The sequence below is a fragment of the Chiloscyllium plagiosum genome, unplaced genomic scaffold (genome assembly GCF_037043375.1).
Source record: "Chiloscyllium plagiosum isolate Xiang-an unplaced genomic scaffold, Cpla_swu_hap1 HiC_scaffold_45, whole genome shotgun sequence".
Taxonomy (NCBI): Eukaryota; Metazoa; Chordata; class Chondrichthyes; order Orectolobiformes; family Hemiscylliidae; genus Chiloscyllium; species Chiloscyllium plagiosum.
In genome coordinates this window covers 84437064-84451760 of record NW_028270183.1, presented here as the reverse complement: position 1 = coordinate 84451760, position 14697 = coordinate 84437064, and positions in this window count along the sequence as shown.

Genomic DNA, 14697 nt, shown 5'->3' with positions numbered 1-14697 from the left:
AAACTGTGTTCATCTAATATCAAATTGCTACCTTTTTTGAAACATAAGGACAGATTAATTAGTATTAGACATAGACTACATAGCCCTCTAAACCTGTCCAAAATTACCACTTACTCTTTCCAATCAAATATGTATTTAACTCATTCCCCGCTCCTGTCCCAGGAAGAGAATACCAGATAGCATAACACCACACGAGCATTTTAAAAAGGAGCAGAATTAGGCCATTCGGCCCATCGAGTCTGAATGCCATTTAATAATGTCTTCCAGGTTTCTCAACATCATTCTCCTGACTTCTCTCTGTAATCCTTGGTACCTTTATTCATCAAAAACCTATCTTTCGCTGGCTTACAGATACACGTTCTTGTGTTTCTGTGTGTCTGCATGCGTGCGTTTGTTCATGTGTTTGTGTGTTTGTATATTTGTGTGTATACATTTGTTCTTCCGTGTATTCGCCTCTGCGTTTTATCTGTTAAGTCTGTTAGTGTGTGACTGTGTATGTCTCTGTATGCCTCGACATGTGTGCGGGTCCATCTCAATGCATGTGCTGTGAGTGTTAGTAAATTGGGGTGTTTACATATCTCTTCACGTATTTCTGTGTCTGCAACTTTCTGCAATGAGACATTTGTTGTTTTGGGAAGGAAAGAAGTAGCAGAACAGACAGAGCGGTTAAAGTGAGTATTGCCCTCCACAGAACATTGCTCCTTCCTCAGTTGGTAGGACATGGATATCACAGAATCTCCATATGATTCACACGGTCCCCTGCGGCTCATGCGAGAGTGCTGCCAACATGGCGGGGAGAGGGGGGAAAGGGAACGGATATCGGACACGCTACCACCCGGCTTGGCCCTTTCTGTCTTGTTCCAGGGTGTTTATCCTGGAATGGGAAAAAGGGAAGCAGGGAATGAGCTGTACGTACTGTTGCAGGTGGTGGTGGGGGAGAGGGTTGCTGACTGGTGAGTGTCGAGAAGGAGTCAGTCTAGAGTGCAGAATCCATAAGCTGTTATTGGTGTGGGAGTATTGCATAGGCGACAGACAAAATGATGAAAGGAAGGTGTTGAATTCAACAGTGAGAGTGGTAGTACATGAACTTTATTTGGAGATAGAGCGTGAGCCTTGTTCGTTGGCAGGTGCTACAACAGATATACAGTGAGTGTGCGCGAGCAGAGAGAATACGGTGACACTTATCCTGGTGGAACGAGGATACAGAATGTCCTGTATTGCTGGACTTTTCTTCAGATCATCTCAGCGTCGAGATGAGCCTCAATGAACGTCTTCTCTAAGTCTGTCACCAGTAATGCCACCGACCCTGTCCCTCAGATCCCAAAGAATCAGTTTGGGAGGATCTTCGTAATGAGAAACAAACATTGGTGTGTTCTGCCGTGCAAAATTGTCGTGCAAATTTTTAATATCTTACGCTGTGTGAAATTGGGATTGTTGGTGTTGCAGTAATACTGAACTATCTCAAGTTACATCTAAACTGTGTCAACTAAGTGAATGCCAATGCTGTGAAAAGTAAATTCCAGAAGTGTGTATCAGGTCGCTTGAAGAGTATGTTGTGATCCAAACTAGAGACAAGGTTAGTTTGTATTTGGTGATGTGTGCTCAGAAGGACTAATTGATAACCTAGTTCTGAGGGAAATATGTTGCATTTTACACGGCATCTGCTTATAGTATCGAATGTTGAACATGATGGTCAAACATCATGGAAGCCTGGAGGCTGGAGGGTCAAGTTCGCTCCAGTGAATTGGGAAAGTACAACATGACATTCAGTGGGAGACAAGCAATGGTTGTTAGAGTCATAGAGTCCAAAAGCATAGAGACAGACCCATTGTTCCAAACCGGTCCATTGCGACCAAAATGTGCATTCACACTAACCCCATCTCTCTGCCATTGCCCCATTTCCATCTAATCATTTCCTATCCATGTATTTATCCAAATTCCTTTTAAATGTGTTAATGAACCTCTCCCCTCAACAGTTCATTCCATGTGTGTCCCACCTTCTGTGTAAAAAAAGTTGCCCCTCAGGTTCCCTTTAATACTTTCCCCTCTGACCTTAAACTGATGCCATTTAGTCTATGATTCACAACACTGGAAAAAAGATTGAGTGCATTCGCCCTATCCATATCTCTCATGATCTTATATATTTCTGTAATATATCATCTCAGTCTTGTACACTTGAAAGAAAAATGATCTAGCCTGTCCAAACTCTCCCTGTATCTCAGCTATTGAGTACTGACGATATCCTTGTGAATTTCTTCTGCACTCTTTCCAATTTCATCACATACTTCATGGAGCAACTTGAACAAAACCGAACACAGTACTCCAAGCGCAGCCTCACCATCATCCTGTGTAACTGCAACGTAACTCCGCAAATTTGTTTATCAATTCCCTGACTAATGAAGGCCAGTGTTCCAAAAGCATTCTTCACTGTCTTCTACCGATGACTCTACTATGAAAGAACCGTGCACCTGAATTCCAAGGACCCTTTGTCCCATTGCACTCCTTAGGGCCTAACCATTCACCATGAAACTCCGACCTTGATTTGATTTTCCAAAATGCAAGACGTCACATTAATCTATATTAAACTCCATTTGCCGTTTCTCAACCAACTACCCCAGCTGATCAAGGTCCTGCTGCAATTTCTGATTACCTTCCTCACTGTCCACGAAACCGCCTATTTTAATGTTATCAGCAAACTGACTAAGCATGCCTTGTACATTCTCAACAAAATCATTGATAGAGATAACAGCAATGATCCCAGCACCAACCCCTGAGGCACTCTACTTGCCACTGGTCTCCAGTCCTACATGCATCCTTCCAATATTACCCTTTGCTACATAGCATCAAGCCAATTGTGTTGAATTTTCCAACTCCCTCTGGATTCCATGTGATCTAACATTTCAGAGCAGCCTATCATGTGGAACCACGGTGACTGCGTAGTTAGCACTGCTACCTCACAGCGCCAGGTACCTGGATTCAATTCCCGCCTCAGGTAACTGACTGGTTGGAGTTTGCATATCCCCCCGTGTCTGTGTAGGTTTCCTCTGGGTGTTCCGGTTTCCTCCTACAGTCCAAAGATGTGCAGGTTAGGTGAATTGGTCATGCTAAATTGCCCGTAGTGTTAGGTGCTTTATTCAGGTTGGGTTGCTCTTCGGAGGTGTGGTGTAGACTTGGGCCGGAGGACCCGTTCCCACATTGTAGGGAATCTAATCTAATCTAATCTAATCTAATCTAATCTAAAGGCCTTTCTGAAATTTATGTAGACTCCACTTGTCACCCTACTCTCGTCAACATTCCTGGTCAGTTCAGCAAAGAACTCTAAAAGTTAGTAAGTTGTGATCTCCCATGCACAAAGCCGTGCTGACTGCACCGTGTCTTCCCAAATGTTTGTGTATCTTATCACAGAGTCTTCTCAAGTAACATCCCTATCACAGTTGTGAAGCTAACAGGTTTATAGTTCCCATGTTCTTCGTTGCAGCTCTTCATGAATAAAGGCACAACATTCGCTCCCCACCAGCCTTCGGCGACTTCACCCGTGGCTAACGATGATGCAAGATTATCAGTCAGAGCTCCCGCAATTTCTTCTCTCCCTGATTGCTGTGTTATTGGATATATCTGGTCAGGACCAAGAGATCTTTAGAAATATTGCACAATCTGATAAATACGTCTATTTTTAAGGTACAATTCCCAAAGAAAGGGGAGGTGACTTAATTATGGTTAACCTAGCAAATTTAAAATTATATTAATCATAGGAAGTGACTGCAGGAGAATTTCAGACATTGTGAAAACGTGAGAATACTCAGAAAATTGCCTGTGTGGAGTTTCCAATGCTCCCACTGTCTCAGTTGGTTTCCTCTGGGTGCTCTGGATTCCTCCCACAATCCAAAGATCCGCAGGTTAGGTGAATTGGTCTTGCTAAATTGCTTCATAGTGTTCAGAGGTGTGTACATTAGGTGCATTAGTCTGGCGGGTAAACGTAGAATCGTATGGAAATGGGTCTGCGTGGATTCTTCTTTGAAGTGGCAGTGTGAAACTGCTGGGCCCAAGGGCCTTTTTCACAATGTTAGCATGCTCAGAGCACAAAATCTGCATAAATCTACAATCTGTATTTCAAAGAAAACAAAATAAAGCAAGGTCAAATAGGAAATTGTGTAATCGGGAGAGGAGAATATATTGTTGGAAACAGGGAAATGGCCGAGATATCAAGCAGTTACTTTGCATCTGTCTTCATGGAGAAAGAGCCAGAAAATCACCCAGAAATGCCAAATGATCATATGGAACGTTTGACACTAAATACATAAAGCCAATTTATGTCAGTAACAAGGTAGTACGTGAACCTGTAGCTGGATTGCGCATTTCTAAGTCTGACAAACCAGATGTACATCACATCAAAATATTAGCAATAAATCAGCAAAAGAAGTATTAACTGTGCTGTCAATGACTGTGTTTTTATTTTCCTGCACCTTGTGCAGAGGCCGGAAGCCATTGTAGATAAATGGAAGGAAGTAAACGTGTTCCAAGAATTGTCGGTAAATGGAATGGATCCGAGCATCTGAAACGGAAGAGGAGACAGGGTGGAGAACTGCAAACCAATTAACTTGACATCTGTAAGAAAACCGTTGGAATCTACTACATACCACGTGATGTTCGATATTTAGAAATTAACAGCAACATTTGAGAGTATCAGCATGTGTTTCTGACAGAGAAATCATATTTGACAAGCTTCAGAATTATTTGAAATTGTTTCTTACAGCATTGATAATGGGGAACCAGTAGAATTGGCATAGTTGGATTTTCAAAACTCTTTCAATAAGAACTCACACAGTGAGTTCGTAAAAAAATGTGAAAGGCATTTTGAGGAATATATGTAAGTGGAAAGTTAAAGTTATGTTCGCCTTCATTTAAGGGAATCAGAATATAGATGGAAGGACACGTTAAAGCAGTTTCACAGCGTGTTGGTGAGACTGTATTTGGAGGATTGTGTACAGTGTTGGTGACTCAATCTGAGAAATAATATACTGACCGCAGAGGAAGTGCAATGGGCATTCTCCAGATTAATCCCTCAGATGGCGAGATTGAGAGGTGACTGCAATGAAATTTAGAAAATTCACTGAACATATGATAAGTTGGAAATAAACAAACTGTTTCTCTGGATGTCTAATCTACTTTTAAGGCAAATAATGGCAGGATAAGGGATAGGCCATTTAAAATAGAAAGAAGAAGCAAATCCATCACTTGAAGGGGACTAACTAAAACAGGGGCATGGAAACTTGCTGGCAGGGTGAGATTAGGGAGAATCCCCAGGTATTCCGCTGGCACATCAAGCGGCAGAGTGGCTCAGTGGCTAGTACTACTGCCTCACAGCACCAGGGTCCCAGATTCAATTCGCACTGTTTGTATGGAGTTTGCCAGTTCTCCCTGTGTCTGCGTGGGTTTCCTCCGGGTGCTCCTGTTTCCTCCCACAGTCCAAAGATGTGCAGGTCAGGTGAATTGGCCGTGCTAAATTGCCTATAGCGTTAGGTGCATTCGTCAGAGTGAAAGGCGTCTGGATGGATTACTCTTTGTGGACTGGTTGGGCCGAAGGGCCTGTTTCCACACTGTAGGGAATCCAGTCTTATAAAAAAGGGAACAATTCGCACTCATCAACGACTTGCCAAATCGTATCCAAATCAACTTAGTGTTAGTATGGTGTTAGAAGGCTGTTTGTGTAACTGGAGATTGATGTCCAAATGTCCACCACAGAGATCGGTGCTGTGCCCTTGTTACTTGTAATTCGGATGTGCCAATGTTGGACTGGGGTGGACAAAGTTAAAAGTCAGAGAACACTAGATCATAGTCCAGCAGGTTTATTTGGAGGCAGCAGCATTCGAAGCGCATCATCACCTGATGAAGAAGCAGCGCTTCTGAAGCTAGTGTCTCTGAATACAACTGTTGGACTATAACGTGGTGTGATTTTGTAACCTTAAAAACGATTAACCAGTTGGTTGGAAATAAGGAGGAAGTTCTAAGTTTACAGGAAAATGTAAATGGAACGGTCAGATGGGCAGATCGATGACAGACGGATCGTAACCCTAATAAAGGCGATGATTAAGGGTAGTACTAAATGAATGGCAGCACACTAGGAAGCTCAGCGGGTGCTTCTCCACACATCCCTGAATGGGTATGGACAGGGTAACACACAAGTTGATAAATCATATCGACTGTAAACATGGTCTTTTTTCATCGAGGCATAGATTATAAGAGCTATGCAGAACGTTAGTTAATCCAAGATGGAATAATTTGCGTAGTTCTGGGATCCACATTACAGGAAGCTTGTGATTGGACAGGAGGGAGTACAGAGGAGATTCACCAGGATGTTCCCTGGGATGGACCATAGCAGCTATGGGGAGAGGCTGGATTAGCTCGGGTTGCTTACTTTGGATCAGAGAAGGCTGAGGGGGAGGTGATTCAGGAGGATAGGATTACGAGGGGCATGGAGAGAGTGGATAGACAGCAGTTGTTCCTTTTAGTCAAAGGGTCAAGAACAGGAGAGCGCACTTTTAAGTGGAGGGTTTGAGGTTTAGTGAGAATTTGAGGATTTGTTTTAACCCAGCCGGTGGTGGGTCCTATGATGCACTTCCTGAGAGGGGAGTTGTCACGGGTAACCTCACAACCGTTAAAAGATGATTCAAGGTTGCGCAGTCGAAATGCCATAACATTCCCGGTTACGGGTCGTGGGTCAAAAAGTGGGACTCATGCCGACCGTGCTGTATTTGTGACGGTGACAGAGTCTATGCTCCTCTGATTGTATGGCTGTGGAATGTCAGTCATTCAGCACCTTAAGAAAGGAATTGATGAGTTTCTGCAAAGTATATTAACAAGGGCTATAAAAGTGAATTTATAATTGGTTCTAAAAACATGTACGTGGCAAAAGTAAGGGAAAAACGGTGCAGTTTCCTGACAGGCTGAAACCAGAGAATTGAGGACAGGGTAATGGCAGAACTATGAAGCAAATATTTCAGTTATGTCTTCACAGAAGAAATCAAATCAAAAAGCAATCTTCCTAGCAATACGAGGAAACTTTAATCTGCTGAGAAAGAAAGGAAATAGAATGGAATTGGCAACTAAACAGTTTTAGAGGAAGTATTGGAACCAAAAGTAATAGGCAGGGACAAAGTCAATAGAGATTTATGAAAAGGGAATCATATTTGAGAAACTGACTGAGCAAAATTATGGGGAGGCAATCAATACAATATGACTGGATTTTTAGGAAAATAGATATTAAAGCTCCAAGCCTACCATACAAATTCAAATCTTATGGAACTGGGGTTAATACGTGGCAAATGGGGGTAGATGTCACGTCGTGCCCTTTGGTGGGAAAACAGCACGGCAACCTACAATTTGAAAAGGGTTTGGTTGAAAACATATTGATTTATAAAGGAACTTATGCTGCATTTTTGTTTCGTTCTGGGTAGACCTCCGAGGCAGTGCATTCTGAAGCAAGCAGTCAATACTGGATATGGCTTCGCCACGCTGACCAGTGATAAATAGAGCCACCAAGTGGGGACCTGTAACATTGAAAAAGGTTTGGATCTCCCTCCACACCATTCACTGAAAGCATTATTGCAGGAACAGAAAGCAGTTAGGAAGATAAATGGTGTGTTGACCTTCATTCCAGGGGGATTTGAGTCCAGGAGTAAGGGTGTCTTACTGCAGCTGTACAGGCTCTTGGTGAGACCCTATCTTGAACATTGTGCAGTATTTTTGTGCAGTTTTGGTCTCCTTGCTTAATAAAAGACGAACCTGACATTGAAGGAGAGCAGCGAAGGATGACCTGACTGATCTCTTGGATGACAGTCTTGATGTGGGAACAGAGTTTGGAGCGACTGGGACTGTATTCAATGGGCTTTAGGAAAATGAGTGGAGATCTCAGAGAAGTATATAAAACTCTGACAGGGCGAGACAGATTGGAAACAGGGATAGTAATTCCCCTGACTGGGATGTCTAAAACAAGGGACCACAGAATATGCAGGTTTGGCAGAATATTCAGGAGTGAATGCAGAGTTAATCTTTCGGCTAAGTGTCCCTTCTACAAAGCTCCCAGATCCTCCAGAAATGTTTGTATTTTTATTTCCAATATCCATCGTTATTTGTTTAATTGAAAATTTGTGCTGTGCCTATTCTGGAGAAACTCAGCAGGTCTGGCAGCATTTGGAGAGACATAGACACAGAGTTAGCGTTTCAAGTCCAGTGTGACGCTTGTTCAGACTTGCAAATGATTGGAAAATTGGCTTTTTAATCCCTTGTCAGAGGTGGCGGATGGATGACCGTGTAAAGAGGGTGTGGCAAAAGATAAATCGGGTTTTTTCAGTGGTGAGCGAGAAGATGATGTAAAATGTGTATAAATTCAGATGTGAGTTGGGGAAAGGAGTTCTCTATATTTGGTGCAAGCTAAAGGAGGGTACAACCACATAGGGAGACCAGGACGAAGAATGTTGACTATGTTGTATTACATAGATTTGGGCAGAGATACGTTATCACTGTAGAGATTTTCGCCCTCTTCAGACAAAGAAATTCAGGTCCTTGACTTCTTATTGGCACTAGTAAGAGTTTCATGCTGCCTTTGTAATGTAATATGGAGAAAAACAAATCACGGTATGAAGTTTTGGGCTGAGTGTTGTTTACCATTCGCTTTTAATATTGTTCAACTTCGCAGTGATTTTTTAAAATGCTTGGTCTTGAAGTTAATATCAGATGGAGTGTAGGGGGTTGAGGTGTGAAATGAAAGAAGTGTATAAAACCATGAGAGACATGGATAGGTTGCATAGCCAATGTCTTTTCAACAGGATGGCGAATTTCATAAATGGAGGACATAGCTTTAAGGTGAAAGGGGAAGATTTAAAAGGGATGAAGAAGCAACTTATTCATGCAGAGGGTGACGTGTGCATGGAATGAGCTGCCAGAAGAGAAGTGGTAGATACAGCTACAGTATTGAAAAGACAGTTGGACAAACATATTAATGGGAAACGTACAGAGGCATTTGGGCCAGGTACAAGCAGGTGGGACTAGTTTAGTTTGGAAAACCTGGTCAGAATGGACAAGTTGGACCAAAGGGTCTGTGTGTGGGTGATATGGCTGGATGAATCTAGAAAGTGAGGGAAAAGAAATAAAAGATATGAGGTAAGTAAATTGGCAAGAAATATAACAACAAGCAGCATGAGCTTTTCTGTGTTTATAACAAAAAAATCTTCAGGATTAGTGCGTGACTTTTTGTGGAAATGAAGTCAGGAAAGTATATTGAAGACATTTGGAGGGTGTGACGGGGGAATTGCCCAGAGGGAATTTTCAGGTAATTTACACCAATATTTTACATTGGTCGTCACAAGGTGAAGCACTGTAAATATTTCAATGCTGTAAACAAAATGGTATTAGTAGGGAAGTTCTAACAAAAGCAACAAGGTGTGTTTTTAAACAAATAGAGAAGCGTAAGGGGTGGACAGGTCAGCAGAAGTTCACAGCTGCTTTTATAGGAAGTGGTTACAGAGTGACTGGTGGCACTGTGTAATATATTCCATAACTCTCTGGATTACAAGAGTGTTCCAGCCAACTGGAGACCCTCCAATGTGGCGCCTGTCTTCAAGAAAGGAGCGAGACTGAACGCAGGAACCATCTAGCTTCACCATTATTGCTAGGAATCTGCGAGAGTCTGTTATTAAGGAGGGAGTTGCAGGGTATTTAGAAATGCTTCAAGCCGAGTCAGTATGGTTTTATGAAAGGGATTCTAAAAAAAAATCGTGCAAAGTTTATCTGGATACCCCTGAGAATGTAACAAGCGGACTTGATGAAAGGGAACTGGTAGACATGAGGCTTTCCAGAGATTTTCCATAAGGTATCACAAAATAAAGGTTCTTACATAATACAGGAGCTCATAATATGACGGATAATATATTTGCATGGAGTGACGATTGGTTAACACATAGAAATTGGAGAGTAAGGATTAATAGAACTTTATTATAAAATGTATCAAGTGGAGTACCACAAATGGCATGAGGTATTGACCATCAATACTGATAGCCTGACGGTGGAAGCTGAGTGCAGTATACATCCGAGTTTGTGGATGACACTGAGAACCAAAAGACAGGCTGTTATTTAATGAAAATGACTCCCAAAAAAACAGCAGTTCAAAGGGATTGGAGTGTTTCTGTGTATAAAACATAACGTCAGCATGCTGATGAAGCAAGTAACAAGGCTGGTTCATTAGGTAGGTTCCTGGGATGAAAAGGTTGAATTATTGAGTACATCTAAATTGGTGAGGCGATTGTTTATTGTGCCTGAAATTAATGAGGGTGATATTAATGAACCTTACAAAATACAGAGAAGTCTGAAAGGTAAATGTAGAGAATATGGGTCCACTCTTGGCCAGAGTCTTGAATTCGGGGATTATCGGTACAGAATAAGGGATACCGAATTCAAACTGAGATGCAAAAAATGCATTATTTCTGAAGGTCGTGAATATCTGGAATACCCTAACGCAGAGAGTTGTGGGGGCTGGGACACTGAATGTATTTACAGACGGAGTGGAATGGTTTTTGACATATCAGCGAGTTGAAGGATACAAGGGGTTAGCAGGAAAGTGGAGTTGAACCCTGGAGTAGATAAGCCATGTACTTATTGAATGACAGTGTAGGCTTGAGGGGAAGAACAGACCGCTCCTGTTCCTATTTCTTTCGTTCTTATGTTATGCTTTTGGAAAGTAACTGGTTATTTTCCTGGAAGTCGTGTTGCACAATGTTGCATTCAGGGAGAGTAGAGGATTTGTTTGAGTAAACTCTGGATGGGGTGTGGGGGCTGTATCTTCAACGAATCTGGGTCTGTAACATAACCCAAGTGGGGAGCAGAAGATACAGAGAGGGGAGGCCTGGAAAGAGGGATTGGTGGGTGGGGGTCACTTTCTGACTGAGACTGGATTTTCCAAGTACATTTCTGAAACTACACCTAACCACCGAAATGGCCTCAATCTGCCTCTATAGCAGGTTCGAAGGGCTGAATGGAACATCTGAACATAGGGCTGACAGACACGATTGGGCCTTTCGGCCCTTTGACACTACTCCACCATTAAATAAGGACATGGCTTATCTCATTGTGTCCCCAGCTGCTCTTTCCTCTCAATGCAAAATTATCCCTGATTCACTTGTCAATGGAAAAGCCGACGAATCCAGCATCGATATAATATAAAGATTCAGCCATTCCAAACTTCTGGGAAAGAGAATTCCCACTTGAGTGAATTCGCACTTTCTGAATTTCTCCTCACTCTGGTTCTGACTGAGGTTGGAGGGTGTCAACAGTTTCCATTTCTAGTCCCACTCCTCTATTACTCACAACAAACTTTAAATGTAACCAGGTTGGTGATATGGCCGATGATAAAGGTCTCAGACTGCGTCAGGTTCAGTGACAGGAACAGTCAGACAGTTTGTATTTTTTAGTCCACAAGGAGCATGGTGGATCTGTCTTCAGCACTGCTGCCTCACATCACCAAGCAGCTGACCTTAATTCCAACTTTAGGCAACCCTCTATGTGGAGTTTAAACATTCACTCCGAGTCTGTGTGGGTTTCTTCCCAGTGCTCCAGTTTCCCCCCACAATCTACAGATGTGCAACATGCCAGATTGCCCATAGTGCCCAGAGACGTGTGGGTTAGGTGGGTTATTCATGGGAAAAGCTGGGTTACGTGGTGGGGGAAGGGCTGTCTGGGATGCTTTTCAGTGGGTTAGTGTGGACTCGATGGGCAGAAGGTCGTGCTTCAATATTGTCGAAGTTCCACGAAAATGATACAAGTTTGGACTATAAAAACTCCCAGTGTGTATTTACCTGATCCACTGTCCTCAAGGTTTTGTGTGTTTAAATCACATCACGTCTCATTCCAAGAGCAACCTGGTAAAGTCTCCATAATATAAGCTCTTCATCGCAGTGAAGTGAAACATCTCTGAACTGCTTCCAATGTAATTATATCCTTTCTAAGGTAAGGACACAAAAATAATTCTGACACACAGATATGACGTTAATTTTGTTTTTGATAATTTGTTAAATTTTTTGCAGATAATTGGAGGCAGAGATATTGAATTGTTTTGAGACACAGACCGCAAGGTTCATAAATAACGACAGAGTTATGTATTTTGGGGGAATGGGCAGGAATGTACAATATGGGGGTAATGCTGACAGTGGTTCAAAATAACACTGCTCCACAACATCCAGGAATATTCGGCAAAACGAAATGATGACATGGATAACAATTTAAAATGTTAACAGGGATAGAATACAGTTCCAAAGGATCATGGGGCTGCTCTGTCAATAGAGTGAGAGACCACTTGTGGTGGGTTACGCTGAGGGTTACCACACCTCGGTACTGGGGTGAGGATGAGAGAGCATCCCCATCATGGTAACCTCTCGTTAGGGTGGGGAATTGAACCTGGGCTGTTGGCTTCCCTGTGCACCACAAACCAGCCGTACAGCCAACTGCGTGGGAGACTGTGTAACTGCTACATTCAGAAAAAGTCACAGAAAGAGGGCAATAGAAATTTTCATAACAAGGAAAAAGGTACAATTCAGAGAACGGTCAAGATAATGGCTGAGGATAAAAATGTTCTTTGCTATAATTTGTATTTTATAATGAGAAAAGTGTTTTGAAGCGGTCTTCAGCTGAATACAATAAGAGGAGACAAGTGAATTAACCAGAATTATTAATTGTAATTTGATATTGATAACCATAAAATATCTGTGTAAAATGTGCTTACCAATACATAGACGTATAAAGCTGGTGGAATATATTGTTAGGAGAGTCCGTCCCCCATGGGAAATGACCTCAAACAGGTGCTTGATGAAAACCGGGGTAAAAGTGCTTGAGTGTCGTCTTGTCAGTGACATAAACCCAGGGGGCTGAATGTTTGAAAGTTCCTCTAACATGGAGCTCAGTGCACAATCAGTTCACCCCGATCTTATTAATACTAGAGCACGTTTAAAATCGTTGAAATGCCTCATGGTGGATTTGAATGCTATTTGATTTTAAAACATACATCGCTACTCCTTCCCCTGACGTATTACATACTGGGGCACTGACATTTTTCTGTAAATTGGAATTACTTGGAACGTTGTCTGGAACATTCCATAATTGTCATTCTCCAGGACATTCCATTGCCGTGTGGGGGTATTGCAAAGGTGAGGGGAGGGGGGTTGGGAAGAGAGACAGAGAGAGAGACAGAGAGAGAGACAGAGAGAGAGAGAGGGAATGTGCTGCATGCAATAGAGGGAGTGGTGGAGCATGAGCCTTGTTCGGGGATAGGTGCTATAACAGATATACCGTAAGTGTGAGGGAGCAGAGAGAATACGGTGACCCTTATCCTGACAGAGCAGGGAATGTTATTGATGTTTTTTCCTGTATTGCTGGACATTTCATCAGATCGCAGATATTGCACTGAGCCGGGTGGTAAGCTCAGATTATGCTCGGTGGGTCTGATGCTGTGGCCTCCTCTGGGAAGAGATTGGCCACTTTCTGTACTAGCCTATTCACCAGGACCTCCGTTCCCCTGTCGACAAACCGTGGTATAATTGCCCCTTATCTGCCATGCTCGTGGTAAATTGTGCAGGGCAGCTCCAAACTGAGAAAGCTCAACCGTGAGCCCATTGGCCTTTTAAAGATGGCACCAGTGCCAGTGATCACGGAATATCCAGGGATATCCGGGCGATGGTGAGTACTTCCAGCCATGATGGCTGGGAGAATCAGGCTGGTATTGAATGAGAGGGACACCATCGGGTGGGGTGGGGTGGGTACTTAATGAGGTGAGCTCGAAAAGATAGTACCAGGAAACTAGCTCAACCTCGTACAGACAATCCCTCTATCACACTCAATGAAAATGGCACTGAGACAAACTATTGTTAGATTCAGCCCAATGTGTCATACACTCTGCTGACCCTACTCACAGTTACAAAGCTGCAGAACAAATGCTTATCCGGAATTCTCCATCATCTGAACTGACACCAATAGCACATTCACCCATCATTCCTGATAATAATGGCTCATCTTGTAGGCTGCTCTCGAAATATCTTCATTTAAGCATTCTGAAACCTGTGATCTTTCATGAAGTTGTCTCTCAATCTTCCTTTCCCTTTTTTCACAAAATGTTTTTGTTTGTAGTTATTTTAACTGATTCCCCTGTCATCACTCTTTGGCAGTGATTTACACACCCACAGCACCCCTTGTCATTGCACAACGGAGATATGGAGCTGTAAATGGATGGGAGCTGCATATCCTGTCACTTCCAGCATAGGCTGCTAGTTTCTCCACGCTGGGCAATGATCTAACCCAGAGTTACTGAACAATGCACGGGGGTGATGTACACAGCTCTGCATGGTGGGAGAGTAACAGATGAATTCACTATTATTCACAACACACCTCCCACACTGAACATGATACCTTGTCTACGTTTATAGAGCAAGACTCCACATATCACCCATGCTGGACAGACCGTTTCGTCCAGGCTTATTAATCAATGCACTGGTGTGGTCTGTACTGCTCCCCATGTTGGACAGATAGCTAGTGGATTACAGAGAGCTGCACAGAATTCCCTCCTGGACAGATTGCTGAATTGTACTGAGCCTGGTCTGCACAGTGCTCCGTGCTGAGCAGATATCTCATCTGGTCTGATACGTATGTGGGCTGGAACTG